This window comes from Octopus bimaculoides, chromosome 2 (assembly GCF_001194135.2).
Source record: "Octopus bimaculoides isolate UCB-OBI-ISO-001 chromosome 2, ASM119413v2, whole genome shotgun sequence".
Classification (NCBI taxonomy): Eukaryota; Metazoa; Mollusca; class Cephalopoda; order Octopoda; family Octopodidae; genus Octopus; species Octopus bimaculoides.
This window is the reverse complement of record NC_068982.1, coordinates 48954102-48963574: the sequence shown is the minus strand read 5'-3', so window position 1 is coordinate 48963574 and position 9473 is coordinate 48954102.

Below are 9473 nucleotides of genomic sequence, written 5' to 3'. Positions count from 1 at the left end.
GCCAAAGACTACTATTTTTCTACTAAAATACAACTCCTAAAAAAAGTAATACTCGCAAACTACAAAGGTAAAAAAGGAAAAAATAACGAATCCACCCAGCCTTGATTAATTGTGGATGCGCATTTCTAGATTAATGAGGTGTAAAAATATATTTACCCAAACATATGTCCTTCAATTTTGTGTGTGTATATATATATATATATATATATGGGAGAATATACGAAAAAACAACAACAGACGAGGACAGGTGGTGTAAATAACAAAAGGATGTATTAGTATGACGCTCGGGAATACGGAAAGTCTTTGACGTTTCGAGCTATGCTCTTCAACAGAAAGAATACGGAGACAAGGAGAAAAACACGGAGAAATATATATAGGCAATTATGCAAATAAACATATTAGATATATTAAATATAACAGTTTAGGTATGAAATACAAAATATGTATACATGCAAAAGGAGAGAAAGCAAAGAGTGGAGACTTTGAGACAATGCATATTTAAGTGTAAATATACAGATATTTATATTAATAGATCCAACTAACACAGAGTACAAATGGCAGAAAATTTAAGCTGTTTCTGGGGGCTAAGAGATCCATCATAATGTTGGTAGATGTAGTTCATCACACTATGTAGCTGTAATGGAAGTAATCAACATTGGATAATATAAGCCTCCGTCATCAGGGTGGAAGAGATCTTATATTTCTGATCTTAAAACAGAGAAGTTCAAATATGGAATTGTTAAATGTAGAGAGCTAACCATATTTGGGGGAGGAAGTAGAAGCATCAGTGGGATTATAGGGAGTGTTAAGACAGAGAATGGTGAAAGGAGATAAGAGAGTTATTTCAAGAAGGAGGAGAGGATTAATAATGAGAGTATTAAGGGAGGTGGTAGTAAAGATGGAGAATTGAGAGGGGTAGGATAGACAGTAATTAAAGGGTAGTCAGTTGTTGTGCTTGTGTATAAGTGTCAAAATTTAGGGATAATAGCTATAGAATTGTTGGAAGTTGAGATAGTGAGAAAAGGAATGGCAGTTATTTGAGGGAGGGAAAGTGTCTAATTGAGTGGCAGAGGGAGATTACTAAGGTAAAACCTGTCTACATACCTTTTCCCCAAATAAAATTTCCCGTTATGTTTTGAAGGTCTGATGAGGCTATAGGGTGATACTCAAGAATTTAACTACGAGTGCATAGCATCTTATAGTAGAAACAGCTGTAAGTTAATGAAGTTCATATCATAATTGTTTATTTATTTGTCATTCTAATTTCTCATATATATGCTATTTGTTTGCAGTTCTCTACATAGACATGTCCAGGCTGTTTGTTGTCTGTATTATCTCAATGGGAAACAAGTAGAGGTTTAGCAACAGGAAGGGTATCTGACCATAGAAAACTCTGTTTCAAAATGCACTTATCTAATCCACGCATGCATGGAAAAGTAGATGTTAAAACAATGATGATGATAATGATTACATGCATACTTTATTGAATATGCAATTTTGATGTCAAACCATTTTGTTTAACATGTTAATTCTGAGTTGTTTTTGATACTTTCTTGTGTTACAACAGGTGAGAGAGGAACGGTTATTCATTCATTTTCCTAAGCTAAGTGATATGGAAAGATTGACTGAATTATCATCATCATCGTCATTATTATTATTACTGTTGTTATTACTATTATTATTTAATACCTCTCACCATACATTGGTGCTAGTGGATCTATTATGCTTAGTTAGATTATTAGCTTTGTTGAAGGAATAAACTTTATAGAGAATTAAATTCATTAACAAGTTAAAATATGTATTGTAATATTTGGCACTTCATCTTTTCTCTGAGAGATCTGGAGTCATTCTATATTATTGATGTATCTTTATCTTTGTTACTTGCAGGCATTCAGAGCTCTTTTACTGATACAATTGCTTATTGATTTTGAAATGGCTTTGTTTCTCATTAAGTAGAAATAAAGGAATTGATAATATTTGATATTTTCTTTCCATGCCTTACTCATATTTAGCATTATTGAAATTTCTTGTCACATCTTCAGATCAGAATTCAGAATGCTTCTTTATCTCATTAATTCACTAACAAATTCACAACTCTTTCCTGATCATGAAATTCAAATGAAAATAATTTTAAAATGGCATGATACAATAGTTACTTGCATAAGATAAGTTAATATCCATAAACCAGTTTATAAAATACATAATCATATGTAAATTGTTGCATATTGTTCATATTCAGATAGATTTGTTCTCCAGATCTTAGATAACAAAGAACATCATACTATAACTTAAGTATAACTTAAGTCCTCCGGGGAGTTGTTTTAATCTGTAATATACAGAAAACCCCCCAGGGACAATATCTAAAAAAGGATATCTATAAAGATAGTGTCCTTTATAATTTTAATCAATTCTATCATGGCACTTCAAACTTGCAACTTGGAATAGCTCTAGTATGTTGATAAACCATGCAATGCAAAGGTTTGTGTTACTAGAAATTTTATGCAAAGGAGAATTTTGTGAAGAACTTCATGCCATTTTTGACTTGGTATGGAAGCTTTATCAAGGATACCTCCATTTTCTATAAGATTTCTTTCTACTACTTTCCATAAAAGTGAAACAGTATCAATGATTTCTTTTGACTTTTCATGGGTACAAAAATAATCTGGTGCATGCTCATGATACAATACAGTATTTTGTTCCAATGAAGACTGATTGGCATTTCATGACTACAGCATACAACAAGAGCAAAATTTGCTTTCTCCTGTAGAAAATAAACAGGTTATGGTCACCAAAATTCTCCATATTCATTTCCCTACATTTTTTTAAATTACCCTTCATAGTTCTGTGTTGGAATAAATAGCACTTTGCTATTCTGACTATTCAATATAACTATTTCTGCCCTCTGGATGTCTAATAGAATTTCATATTTTAATATTTTATCTGACTCCAAGAAACTTACACTAAGAAGTTATATGGCACATATTGTATTCTGTCTTATGATATTCAAAGTTTTAGTAGTTCTACCTCTTTGAAAGTCACTGCTGGTTCTTAGAAGATACTAAACTCTCCTTTTTCAGAATATAGTAATTTGATCTACAGTAACTTTTAATACAGTTAATGCTAAGGAAGACTAGGTTGTTCAAGAAATGATGTGATAAAACTTTCCAGCTTCTTACAATTTTCGTATCTTCCTAGCTTCTTCAGCACTTACTTTCATTTTCAATATCAGCACAGTTCATTTCATAGTCAAATTTTCTAAAGAAAGAAGCACTCACACTTTTTCATAGTCCAAGATCCACTGACGATATTAAAATTCATTAAGAGTGAGCTCTTTGATGACTTAACAGTAGAATGTATGAGATGACAGTGTGATAGTAGTGATGAAAACTATGGCTACATTTCAACTGGCTTTCTATTATTATACATCGACTTTCTATGATACTATTCTGCAACATGCTTACTGAAGCAGTTACCATTATGGAATTATTGAAAATGTCTATAAATAATTTTTCCTATAATCCAAAAAGATAGCAAATTCTTCTGATGTACAGAAGCTGTCAATCATTGCATCATGTGTCAACTACCCAATGGTCAACCAGAATTGATTATGTGAAATCATTTACATGAAATCTCAACAGTATTAAATTGCAGGATGTTTTATAACTAAATCTGATGTTAAAAAGCAGAAGAGATGTAACAGGATCTATTAAAAAGAAGTCCTCTTTCAGATGCATGTTCATGTCATCTATCTAGTTCAATATATATATGTATGTATGTATGTATGTGTGTGTGTGTGTGTGTGTGTGTGTGTGTGTGTGTGTGTGTATGTATGTATGTATGTATGTGTGTATGTATGTATGTATGTATGTATGTATATTTATGTATAGAAAGATTTATTCTGTGAGATTGTCTCAGAGCCTCTACAAACCAATTTTTGTAAGACCAAAACGGCATTATTTTCATTACTTAATTAGTATTAAAGACAATAGAATGACTAGCTAGATTTTCATTGTTTAGAAATGCTTTGCATGCCTTCTTGTGTGAAAAGTTCCGTATGATAGTTTTGTGATCAATATTTTGTCTGAATTCTGATTCAATGCTGAATTAAACTAAAGGAGCCTTGACATATCTGTTCTGAGATAGTTTATTATTGGTTTAAGCTTACAAAATGATAGTTCAGCTAAGGCTACTACAGGAAGATTGATGAAGAAAAAACTTATGGTGATGCACAAAGATTGAAAATGATATTTTTCTACTTGTGGTAGAAGGATATTTTGTTGAGTAAATCAATGGGTTTAAGTTGTAGTTCCTCAAATGTGTAATAGTTTTTTCAAGTTGATTCATTCATTTGAAACTGTTTTGTGCAATTTACATCAGTGTCTTTGGCACCTACCCTTGCAGTGTAAAAGTTTTTTGATACACACTGGCATTGACAGAAGAATGAATTAGTATCAAAAATTTCCTTTGCACTTAAATCTTGTTGAAACACCCAGTGAGAGAATTGACAATGACATAAGAATGCAGGTGTCCAAGATAATGATGACATATATATATCAGAATCATTTATCTGGCTTTTATTACTTGACTGACTCCCGTGTATGAATTTCTTTTACTTTCTGTCATTTACAGACAGCTTAATTTCTCTTTGAAGACTTTTATGAACATTTGTTGATACTGTCAGCCAAATGTCGAATTGATGTCACCATTTCAGTAAATTTTTTTTGTGAGCGTTTTAATGTTGTGCACTTTAATATCATCTCTTGTCTGTATGTAGTCCTATGTTGCAAATGTTAATGGAAGCAAGAATATTGAACTAGATAGATGACATGAGCATGCATCTGAAAGAGGACTTCTTTTTAATAGATCCTGTTACATCTCTTCTGCTTTTTAACGTCAGATTTAGTTATAAAACATCCTGCAATTTAATACTGTTGAGATTTCATGTAAATGATTTCACATGATCAATTCTGGTTGACCATTGGGTAGTTGACACATGATGAGATGACTGACAGCTTCTGTACATCGGAAGAATTTGCTATCTTTTTGGTAATATAGGAAAAATTATTTATAGACATTTTCAATAATTTCATAATAGTAACTGCTTCAGTAAACATGCAGCAGAATAATGTCATAGAAATTCAATATATGATATCCACACAGTGAGCAAATAACAAAAGAATTCTCATTAATGTTCTTTGTACCCACTGTAGTTGACTGCTATATTGACACCATTGTCATATCCTTGACCGGTACAATCTTCCAAGAGAATGCCATTTTTACTCATTGTTCCTTTTATCAGGTTTTCAAATTTAGTTCCTTTTTCTTCTCAGTAACATTCAAAACATTCAAAGGATAAAAATTTCTCTTTAATCTCAAGCTCACAATTCATACTTGGAAGGTAATGTATGATAAATGTATTTGTTTGACATATGTGGAATCAGATATTGTATGAACTGCCTTTGATTTTTTTAGAAAATGTGCGTTTCAAAATGAAATTGGAGTAGAGTGAAATAAATTCATTTTGCGATTTGTCTGATGAATATTTTACTTGTTATCAACTTCCTTTCTTCCTGGCATTCTTTGACCTTCTTGACAAGGTCTTAACTAGAGGATCCAAGTGAAACAAAAGTTTGACCTGAACAAGTCGGTTACCACTGTAAAAAATACTGTTTAGATGAGAGATACCCCAAAATAAAATGATGTCAATTTACAGTGTAAATTATCAGTCCAATTAGCCTCTTCGGTTAGGATTTATTATAAACAGAAAATGTTCCATACAATTTTTTAACCCTTAATCATTTATATTATTCTGTCAAATATATTACTTATGAGGGGGTGCTGAAAAGTACCTGGCTTTAAGGGTATCGTGAAAGGCCTGGTTGGAGGCCCAAACTTTTGAGTTCTTTTGTAAGGCTTAGAAAAATTTGAAGGACTTCTGTAATAAGTGTATGAATCTGAGAGGAGAATATGTTGAATAAAGTCATAACTATGTGATCCTTCTGTATTTTCTTATACCCAAAGTGAGGAACTTTTTATCACTCCCTCATGTATATATATATATATCATGGAAGATTCTAGAAAACTCAGGCCCCTACATAAATGGGATCAAGCATTGTAAATTGTGAATAGCTGAATGGATAAGGATATTAAAGGACTCCCTTGACCTGGAGAACATCCTTAACCCCAGGATAGAGAACACCCTCGTATATAGTCACATTGTTTTGAATTATTCATGCAGTATCTCATAGTTTCAAGATTTCAATGATATAATTGCTTATTTTTACTATGTCAGTGTAGGGTAGGTGTGAAAGGCTGGATCTAGTCAGTTTGAACATAAAACAAGTGGAATATTTTGGTCTGGATATGGCTGGTTTAAATGCTAAAGGGTTAAATGAATTCTTTGATCAATCATCTTTCTCCATGGTACATAATTTAATTAATGATGGTTATAGTTCATGCTCAGAAAATTTGTCATATGATTGTTTTCATTCTCCTCTGAGAGACCATCCATTTTCAATTGTAAAAGCTGAAGCATTAAGCCTGGTTTGCCAAAAAGAAAATATCGACACGGTAAACAAAATATGACTTGTTTTTTGATATTCCACATAGACCAATCACTCTTAGATACTTACTTCACTATTGTCTTTCCTCTGTTCAGTTATCTGAAATGGAAAAAAATTGTTGCTCACTCTTGCTTGGAGATGTTTTGTAAAATGGAATATGCTCTTTCTGCCCACATCTTCGATATTGTTTCTTTTTTGTGCTTCTTTGTATTATTATTTCCAATATCAAATCCATACTGTGTGCCATTGATATGTTGTTTTTCATAGTTTGGTTTTAAGCTATTGGCATTTGTTCACTTTCAAGTATGCAATAATTGGGCACTGTAAATGGTTCATGATCAACAGTTTCTCTCTGAAGTTTAGATAAAGTCATTTAGTTTTTCAATTTGTTCTTGAGCAGACGGTTTAACTTCTGCTGATAAATATTCATCACTTGTAATTCTCATATTCAGTAATTACCTCTTTCCTTTATGTTCTCATCTATCTCTTGTGTTTTGGAAACGATTACATTAATAAAAAATATATATTTTATAAACTAGCATTAAATATTAGTTGACAATGAGATACACTTTTTTAAAGGATCTTTATTTAGTTTTCCCTGGAAATCATAATGTCCAACCACTAATAGGATGTGTGTGAATGTGTGTATATGATAACTGACTGGCTGTAGAATATGTGAAGGAAGAGAGAGAAAGAGATAGTATATGTTCAATAATAAGCCAAATAATTCAAGCAGTTGGAAAGTATTAAAGCAGTGGGAGAAGGCAACAGAAAGGATAAAAAACAGGCAGAGATAAAAAAAAATATTAGAAGGGAAGTAAAGTATTGGAGCATTGATGGTGGTGTTGAAGAAATTCATGCATTCTATATGCATATGTCTATCTGTATAATAGACAACTGACAATGGAGAACCCAATTAGCAATAATGTATAACTGTTTTGTATAAGGTACTAATGATTACTGACTGATGGATCAATTAATGTGACCAAATTTATGCCACTGCTAGCAGAAAACTGACTGCACAATGCACAAACTTAACCAGAATAGTGTTAGCCTTGACTAGTGCTTTGTTTACTTTGTTACTTAGTCAGTTTAGCATAACATATTCTGGTACATAGGACCTCTGTATATATATCAGTGTTGACCATATATCTGCACACATATGCATAAATGAAAATCTAGGTAAGATTTTTGAAGAACACTAATAGTTTCCTGTTAATACAAGTAGCCCCTTTCCAGTGCCATTGATGTTAATCAAAGGAAAGGCTACTGACTTAGGCTGATACAGCTTGGCAATAGTGTTGTTAGAGGTATTGCTATGAGACTGCCAAGAGCTAGAACAGATACTAGAAGGCAGATCATTTGACCATCTAACTTCTCCATCAATCCTCTCTACTTTGAACTAGCAATTTTATATTGAACCTAAAAGGATGAATGACAAAGTTAACCTTGGCAGAATTTGAACTCAGAAAACAGAAAGAACAAATACCTCGAGGCATTTTATCCAATACTCATAATTCTGCCAATACACCTGGCATCTGATTTAAGATTTCAAAACATTTTGAAGCATTATTTAAGGGCATCCAACTCACTTTCATCGTGATTACTCTCACCTTAAGTTAACTTTATAGAGTATATAAAGGCACAGATATAGATGTGTGGTAAGAAGTTTGCTTCCCGAACATGGAGTCTTAGGTTCAGTGCCTCTGTGCAGTACCTTGTGTAAGTATCTTTCCTGTTTTCAATGAGATGGAGCTATCATAGATTTGGCAGATGGAAAAAAAAACAAAGAAGCCCATTGTATGCACACACCCACACACACACACACACACACACACACACACACACAAATGTATAAATTTATGTGAATGTGTCTTAGTGTTTGTTTGTCTCTCAGTTCAACAAAAAGTAACTAATAAAATAACCACCAGACTTTAAAAATTAAGTACTGGGGTCAATTTCTTCAACTAAACAACTCTTCAAGGAAGAGCCCCATCATGACTGCAGTCCGATGACTAAAGCAATAAAAGATAAATAATGATAACTTACTAATCTATGAGATACAAAGATATAAAATAAATGTCTTTTACTTGAGAAACCAGTCATAAAAAAAATACAATGTTATTTCAATAATATACAACAATAATTTGGAATTATTAACAGTAGGCGCAGGAGTAGCTGTGTGGTAAGTAGCTTGCTTACCAACCACATGGTTCCAGGTTGAGTCCCACTGTGTAGAACCTTGGGCAAGTGTCTTCTACTATAGCCTTGAGCCGAACAGAGCCTTGTGAGTGGATTTCGTACACGGAAACTGAAAGAAGCCTGTCGTATATATGTATATATATGTATGTGTGTGTTTGTGTGTCTGTGCTTGTCCCCCCACCCCAGCATCGCTTGACAACCGATGCTGGTGTGTTTACGTCCCTGTAACTTAGCAGTTCAGCAAAAGGAGACCAATAGAATAAGTACTAGGCTTACAAAGAATAAGTCCTGGGGTCGATTTGCTTGACTAAAGGTGGTGCTCCGGCATGGCCGCAGTCAAATGACTGAAACAAGTAAAAGAGTAAAAGAGTAATTTTTTACCATTAGAAGGAGGGGAAAAAATATAAATGGAAGAAACATTTTTTAATTCAAACAAAAAGTTTAAAAATATCTTAATTTGAATAAAATACTTGACGGGAATCTTCACCCTATCTTCCATCTTTCAGTAAACTCTCTCTCTCTCCCTCTATTACTCTGGAAGCAACTGTAGGTGGCAGCAGCAACAGTCCCTAGTGAGAATTTCCCCCTTATGATTTTAATGTAAAACAAAATAAAGAAAATGGATTTAAAGAAATTAGGAATCATAATTCATCTTGAAAAATAAATTTAACCATGAAGATTATTCTGTTAAATGTAATGCTTATTTAT